The following is an 8,640-nucleotide window of genomic DNA, read 5'->3' as shown; positions in this document are numbered from 1 at the left end:
CAGTTCTTTTGTGTTTCTTCCATTTGCGAATAATCACACCAACTGTTGTCACCTTCTCACCAAGCTGCTTGGCGATGGTCTTGTAGCCCATTCCAGCCTTGTGTAGGTCTACAATCTTGTCGTTGACATCCTTGGAGAGCTCTTTGGTCTTGGCCATGGTGGAGAGTTTGGAATCTGATTGATTGATTGCTTCTGTGGACAGGTGAGAGGGGGTCAAATACTTATTTCCCTCATTAAAATGCAAATCAATTTATAACATTTTTGACATGCGTTTTTCTGGATTTTTTTGTTGTTATTCTGTCTCTCACTGTTCAAATAAACCTACCATTAAAATTATAGACTGATCATTTCTTTGTCAGTGGGCAAACGTACAAAATCAGCAGGGATCAAATACTTTTTTCCCTCACTGTACATGTGATATGAGTAATGTAAGATATGTCAACATTATTTTTTCTAGTTTTTTCTAGCCACCGTGCTTCTACACCTGCATTGCTTGCTATTTGGGGTTTTAGGCTGGGTTTCTGTACAGCACTTTATGACATCAGCTGATGTAAAAAGGGCTTTATAAATACATTTGATTGATTTATTATTTAAAGTGGCATTGTTTTAAAGTGCCTGGTGATCCATTTATTAAAGTGGCCAGTGGTCTCAATGTAGGCAGCAGCCTCTCTGAGTTAGTGATTGCTGTTTAGCAGTCTGATGGCTTTGAGATAGAAGCTGTTTTTCAGTCTCTCGGTCCCAGCTTTGATGGACCTGTACTGACCTCGCCTTCTGGATGGTAGCGGTGTGAACAGGCAGTGGCTCGGGAGGTTGTTATCCTTGATGATCTTTTTGGCCTTCCTGTGACATCGGATGCTGTAGGTGTCATGGAGGGCAGGTAGTTTGCCACCGGTGATGCGTTGTGCAGACTGCACCACCCTCTGGAGAGCCTTGCGGTTGAGGGCTGTGCAGTTGTCATACCCGACAGGATGCTCTCGATTGTGCATCTGTAAAGGTTTGTCAGGGTTTTGGGTGACAAGCCAAATTTCTTCAGCCTCCGAGGTTGAAGAGGGGCTGTCGCGCCTTCTTCACCACACTGTCTGTGTGTGTGGACCATTTCAGTTTGTCTGTGATGTGTACGCCGAGGAACTTAAAACTTTCCACCTTCTCCACTGCTGTCCCGTCGATGTGGATAGGGGGAGTGCTCCCTCTGCTGTTTACTGAAGTCCACAATCATCTTCTTTGTTTTCTTGACGTTGAGTGAGAGGTTGTTTTCCTGACACCACACTCCGAGTGCCCTCACCTCATACCTGTAGGCTGTCTTGTTGTTGTTGGTAATCAAGCCCATTACTGTGTCATCTGCAAACTTGATGATTGAGTTGGAGGCGTGTATGGCCACACAGTCGTGGGTGAACAGGGAGTACAGGAGGGGGCTGAGCACGCACCCTTGTGGGGCCCCAGTGTTGAGGGTCAGCGAAGTGGAGATGTTGTTTCCTACCGTCACCACCTGGGGGCGGCCTGTCAGAAAATTCAGGACCCAATTGCACAGGGCAGGTTGAGACCCAGGGCCTCCAGCTTGATGATGAGCTTGGAAAGCACTATGGTGTTGAATGCTGAGCTGTAGTCAATGAACAGCATTCTTACATACAGTTGAAGTCAGAAGTTTACATACACTTAGGTTGGAGTCATTAAAACTCATTTTTCAACCACTCCACAAATTTCTTGTTAAAAAACTATAGTTTTGGCAAGTCGGTTAGGACATGTACTTTGTGCATGACACAAGTCATTTTTCCAACAATTGATAAGAGACAGATTATTTCACTTATAATTCAATGTATCACAATTCCAGTGGGTCAGAAGTTTACATACACTAAATTGACTGTGCCTTTTAAACAGCTTGGAAAATTCCAGAAAATGATGTCATGGCTTTAGAAGCTTCTGATAGGCTAATTGACATGATTTGAGTCAATTGGAGGTGTACTTGTGGAAGTATTTCAAGGCCTACCTTCAAACTCAGTGCCTCTTTGCTTGACATCATTGGAAAATCAAAAGAAATCAGCCAAGACCTCCACAAGTCTGGTTCATCATTGGGAGACATTTTCAAACCCCTGAAGGTACCACGTTCATCTGTACAAACAATAGTACGCAAGTATAAACACCATGGGACTATTACAAGCTGCACACCCAGGGCTCACTGTACAGTCGTGGCCAAAGTTTTGAGAATGACACAAATATTAATTTCTACAAAGTTTGCTGCTTTAGTGTCTTTAGATATTTTTGTCAGATGTTACTATGGAATACTGAAGTACAATTACAAGCATTTCATAAGTGTCAAAGGCTTTTATTGACAATTACATGAAGTTGATGCAAAGAGTCAATATTTGCAGTGTTGACCCTTCTTTTTCAAGACCTCTGCAATCCACCCTGGCATGCTGTCAATTAACTTCTGGGCCACATCCTGACTGATGGCAGCCCATTCTTGCATAATCAATGCTTGGAGTTTGTCAGAATTTGGGGGGTTTTGTTTGCCCACCCGCCTCTTGAGGATTGACCACAAGTTCTCAATGGGATTAAGGTCTGGGGAGTTTCCTGGCCATGGACCCAAAATATCGATGTTTTGTTCCCCGAGCCTCTTAGTTATCACTTTGCCTTATGGCAAGGTGCTCCATCATGCTGGAAAGGCATTGTTTGTCAGCAAACTGTTCCTGGATGGTTGGGAGAAGTTGCTCTCGGAGGATGTGTTGGTACCATTCTTTATTCGTGACTGTGTTCTTAGGCAAAATTGTGAATGAGCCCACTCCCTTGGCTGAGAAGCAACCCCACACATGAATGGTCTCAGGACGCTTTACTATTGGAATGACACAGGACTGATGGTAGTTCTCACCTTGTCTTCTCCGGACAAGTTTTTTTCCGGATGCCCCAAACAATCGGAAAGGGGATTCATCAAAGAAAATGACTTTACCCCAGTCCTCAGCAGTCCAATCCCTGTACCTTTTGCAAAATATCAGTCTGTCCCTGATGTTTTTCCTGGAGAGAAGTGGCTTCTTTGCTGCCCTTGACACCAGGCCATCCTCCAAAAGTCTTCGCCTCACTGTGCGTGCAGGTGCACTCACACCTGCCTGCTGCCATTCCTGAGCAAGCTCTGTACTGGTGGTGCCCCGATCCTGCAGCTGAATCAACTTTAGGAGGCGGTCCTGGCGCTTGCTGGACTTTCTTGGGCGCCCTGAAGCCTTCTTCACAACAATTGAACTGCTCTCCTTGAAGTTCTTGATGATTGCACCTAAATCAACCATTTATTTAATCTTACTGGCAGCAATATCCTTGCCTGTGAAGCCGTTTTTGTGCAAAGCAATGATGACGGCATGTGTTTCCTTGCAGGTAACCATGGTTGCCAGAGGAAGAACAATAATTCCAAGCACCACCCTCCTTTTTAAGCTTCCAGTCTGTTATTCGAACTCAATCAGCATGACAGAGTGATCTCCAGCCTTGTCCTCGTCAACACTCACACCTGTGTTTAAGAGAGAATCACTGACATGATGTCAGGTGGCTCTTTTGTGGCAGGGCTGAAATGCAGTGGAAATGTTTTTTGGGGAATCAGCTCATTTGCATGGCAAAGAGGGACTTTGCAATTAATTGCAATTCATCTGATCACTCTTCATAACATTCTGGAGTATATGCAAATTGCCATCATACAAACTGAGGCGGCAGACTTTGGGAAAACTCATCTTTGTGTCATTCTCAAAACTTTTGGCCACGACTGTACTCGACAGGGGACGGCAGCAAGCAGACTGCTGTCCTCGCACTCCATCTCCCAGATCTCCATCCACAAGGGGGCGGTGTTCATGTGCCAGGTTTCCTATATGGGGAAAGATGTGGTGGTGGAGAGGATGTCGGACAAGTTCACTATATTAGGTAAGGGACAGCTCTCGCACCTGGTTTGGGGTCAATTTCAATTTAATTTAATTTAAATAGAATTGAACACAACCATGTCTTTCTTACAGAAACCCTCTCATTCTTTGTGCTTTTCCTCTTCCTTTTGACTCAGTGTATTTGTAATAATTGTATTCAAATTACTTGTCCTGTCCTCCCTTACTTTTCTTCTGCTCCCCCTGAGGTCTCAGAGATTCAGCTCACATAGGCAGGTGATGACTCCGGTAATATTAACTCAAGTTCTTGTTTTTTTTTAAATGCAATACACATGACAGTACATTTATATCAGGATTGCAGTCCATGCCATTTCAACTCCACAAATTGCCCTTTTAACAGTCATGACAATATAGCAGCCATTTTTATCCAAAGCAACTTAAAACAGTGAGTGGTAAAACATGTTTTGGGTGTGTATGATCCCTGCGGGAATTGAACACACAACCTCGTCGTTGCCAGCAACACACTGTTACAAACTGCCCAATAGGCACATAACGTCATTATGACGTCTGACAATTGTCATATTCTGGTCACGACGTCATGACAGTTTTAGACGTCTTTTTTGAGACGTCTTTATTTATGACCAAAATATGACCAGAAATCAGCAGGGATGGAAATTAAGCTAGACCGAGGCTAGTACTTTTCAGACTGGGCTAATAGACAACGGGCCAAACTAGCCTGACACAGCAGTGAAAATGTTGACTTTACAAACATTGCATGCCACATATTTAGGACCTGAATGTAGAAATTGTGTCTGCTGACCAGTGCCCAAAATCCTTATGTTACATCCCTGCATGTCAGTCCCTTTCAGATAATCCACCTACCACTGTTGGTCCTCCTCAGTGACCTTACGGCTAAGTGTTTTAACTTTCCTCTTGAGAATTAGAATCCGAAGAACAGCCATATAGCTCATCGCAATATTATACCTCTTCGGGCAAATGGTACTCTTGACTGTCCCGATCACCTAGTTGAGCATTCCAGATATTTCCTCCATCCCAGCAGAAATGTCCCATCTACATAGTAGGATTTTAGATGTAGAGATAGACCAAAGACAGTCTATTTTACCGTTACTATAGTCAAGTCTGTGGGTTATTGTATTTTAATATAGATGTTACCATTTTAGTAATCAACTTAGTTACACAGATACGTTACTTTTACTAGCTGTCTTTCAGATGGGCGGACCGGAAACCCAGTGACAACACTCGGGTCTGCAGCTGCCATTTTCCGGTGGGAAAGATAAATAGCCCTGTATTTACCAGAAAAGGTAGCTCATCCATCATGGCAGAAGAGGAATATCCAGACTGTTGATTGGGAAACAAGAACAAACAATGAGGCATGATGATTGGGTGTTAAGTATGATAAACTATGCGTTTTCTGTCCAGATAAAGATGGTGTTACACCATTGAAAAGACCTACCACCAGATGTCTTATCCATATTTTTTGAAACAGCACTGTTGGTTAGGGGCTCGTAAGTAACCATTTCACTGTAAGGCGCATGTGACTAATAAAATGTTATTTGAAATGTCTCTTTGTTTTCCAGTCCATCTGATGCATGGACACCCTGTGCCAGTGTGTTCCGGTTGTGGAGACTACAGCAAATCAAGCCTGTGGACAAACAGGTCAGTAACTCATCAAATATGATACAATATTGAGTAAAACATTGAATTTGTAGATGCATTAAAATAGACTGAGTCGTTACATGCGGAATATCAGGCTCACCCCATGAGAAGCAGTTCATGATCAACGCCACCCTCAGCAAGGAGATTTCCTGGAATGTGATGTACTCTCTCACTCTGGGGGCAAGACATCATTTCAACATCACAGATATAAATTCCACTGTGCCCATGATAAAATGAAATGTGAATTGTGTTATACTACTGAATGAAACTGAGGAGATGCACTCAGACCAGCCTTTGTGATTGAATTTACTTTTAACTAGATTACTTTAGCTGGCTGCTTTGAGCAAAACTTGAATGTAATATAACCTAGTCTACGAGCCTATTGTTTGAGTAGGATCTTTATTCATTGTTCACTTGTTTTTCAACAATGTCAGGTACAGGCAGGGATGACTGAGGCCTCCAGCAAGGAAGAGACACAGGGACTAAGAAAGAATTTGAACATCACAGATTTAAATTCCCACTGTGCCCATGATAAAGTTAACTACATTTGTTTAGTTGGCTGCTTTGAGCAAAACTTATAAGTAATATAACCAGTGACGATTTTAGCATGTAAATCTTGGTGGAGCAAACCAAAAATAATGTGGGATGCATGCCAGCAATGCAACAACACAACACTAAACAATACATTAATTGCACTATAACGGTGACAAACGATGCCCACAAACTGTTAGGGCCAACATAAAGCTGTCCCAACAGCAGAGTCCCATCAGCAGTCCCCACACCTTACCACCGCTACAGTTCATTCAGCCTCATTTACTGCCTTTTAAAAAAACAGAGCAGATATGGCTGACTTGCTTAAACTGTGGTTTCTACTGACAATTGAAATGTACACAAACTATGGCATAAGGGGACGACAAGCGGATAAGAGGCAATCTGTAATTTCGATTAAGACATTAATGAGCGAGAGACGACGGGCGTAGTCAATATAACTCTTTGTTCAGCACTTTTGAAATGTACAGCGACAGAATTCAGACCATGGGCTGTTCTTACATATAAACAGACAATGAAAGCTCTTACAATATCGATGATTACATTTCTCTAAAACAAGTTATAGGCAAACGAGCACACACCAGCCACTAACGATGTGTTTACAATACCACGTTGGTGAAAATAGACCAAATTATTACGGTGAGGCACATGGACTACAAACAGCTTCCTACACAATAGAGGTCGACCGATTATGCTTTTTCAACACCGATACCGATTATTGGAGGACCAAAAAATGCGGATACTGATTAATCGACCGACGTGTGGTGTGTGTGGTGTGTGTGGTGTGTGTGGTGTGTGGGTAATGACAATACTGAATGAACAATGAACACTTTTATTTTAACTTAATATAATACATAAAAAAATCTTTAGTCTCAAATAAATAATGAAACATGCTCAATTTGGTTTAAATAATGCAAAAACACAGTGTTGGAGAAGAAAAGTGCAATATGTGCCATGTAAAAAAGCTAACGTTTAAGTTCCTTGCTCAGAACATATGAATATTCCCAGTTAAGAAGTTTTAGGTTGTAGTTATTATAGGAATTACGACGCGTCGACTATTTCTCTCTATAGCATTTGTATTTCATATACCTTTGACTTCAAGCCTATGTTCTAATAGGTACTTTAGTATTGCCAGCCTAATCTCGGGAGTTGATAGGCTTGAAGTCATAAATAGCGCTGTGATTCAAGCATTGCTACAAGCTGCTGGCAAACGCAGTATAATGCTTACGAGCCTGCTGCTGCCTACCACCGCTCAGTCAGACTGCTCTATCAAATATCAAATCATAGACTTAATGAGAATATAATAAACACAGAAATACGAGCCTTTGGTCATTAATATGGTCAAATACGGAAACTATCATTTCGAAAACAAAATGTTTATTCTTTCAGTGAAATACGGAACCGTTCCGTATTTTATCGAATGGGTGGCAACCCTAAGTCTAAATATTGCTGTTACATTGCACAACCTTCAATGTTATGTCACAATTATGTACATTTTCGCAACAAGCCAGGCGGCCCAAACTGTTGCATCTACCCTGACTCTGCTTGCAATGAATGCAAGAGAAGTGCCACAATTTCCCTAGTTAATATTGCCTGCGAACATGAATTTCTTAACTAAATATGCAGGTTTAAAAATGTATACTTCTGTGTATTGATTTTAATAAAGGCATTGATTTTTATGGTTAGGTACATTCGTGTAACGATTGTGCTTTTTTCGCGAATGCGCTTTTGTTAAATCACCCGTTTGGCAAAATAGGCTGTGATTCGATGATAAATTAACAGGCACCACATTGATTATATGCAACGCAGGACAAGCTAGTTAACCTAGTAATATCATCAACCATGTGTAGTTAACTAGTGATTATGTGAAGATTGATTGTTTTTTATAAGATAAGTTTAATGCTAGCTAGCAACCTACCTTGGCTCCTTGCTGCACTTGCGTAACAGGTGGTCAGCCTGCCACGCAGTCTCCTCGTGGATTGCAATGTAGTCTGCCATAATCGGCATCCAAAAATGACGATTACCGATTGTTAATTGGCCCTAATTAAATCGGTCATGACGATTAATTGGTCAACCTCTACTACACAACATACACTTAGATATGTATACTGTAGCTAAAGTAACTACTATCTGGCATCCTATATAATTTATGAAGCCGCAAAATACATTTTTGGACTCACGTTGTGATGTGCTTGAACAGGAAAGTGGTGCAGCGGTCCTTCGTGGGCAAATTTTGTCATCAAAGAGAAAGATGCCGGATTTACAATACAGGTTTGAATGACCATTCAAAACGTATTTTCCCAGTAGTAGCTTGTTTTTCCCAGAGTTCCCAGTTGTCTTGAACTCAGTTAGCCACTGATTCCTTCCCAAACCACTCATTGTTGAATTTGCGATTTCCAACTTGTTGTGAAATGTTTGTGCAATGGCCAATGGGAACCAATACGTTTTATCTCTAATTTCTCTTCATATGACAAGGATTGAAAAGGATTTGATTGTTGACGTGATTCATGGCGACGACTGCTAGCTTGCGAGCTAAGATTTTTAAAGTATGATGTTGACATGGAGGCTT

General features: G+C 41.8%; 1 long non-coding RNA gene across 1 annotated transcript; it reads right to left on the bottom strand.

Annotated features, from left to right (window-relative positions):
- Positions 1 to 2,160: 2,160 nt before the first annotated feature.
- On the bottom strand, positions 2,161 to 8,074 carry LOC106586091 (uncharacterized). Its single transcript, XR_001324126.3, has 4 exons — positions 7,990 to 8,074; positions 5,623 to 5,696; positions 5,320 to 5,508; positions 2,161 to 5,204 (listed from the first exon to the last, which is right to left on the bottom strand). It is a non-coding gene; the product is annotated as an uncharacterized LOC106586091 (long non-coding RNA).
- Between the last annotated feature and the right edge of the window lie 566 nt (positions 8,075 to 8,640).

Source organism: Salmo salar, chromosome 25, assembly GCF_965601325.2.
Source record: "Salmo salar chromosome 25, fSalSal1, whole genome shotgun sequence".
NCBI classification, from domain to species: Eukaryota; Metazoa; Chordata; class Actinopteri; order Salmoniformes; family Salmonidae; genus Salmo; species Salmo salar.
The sequence above is the reverse complement of the archived record's forward strand: the minus strand, read 5'-3'. Positions and strand labels throughout refer to the sequence as shown.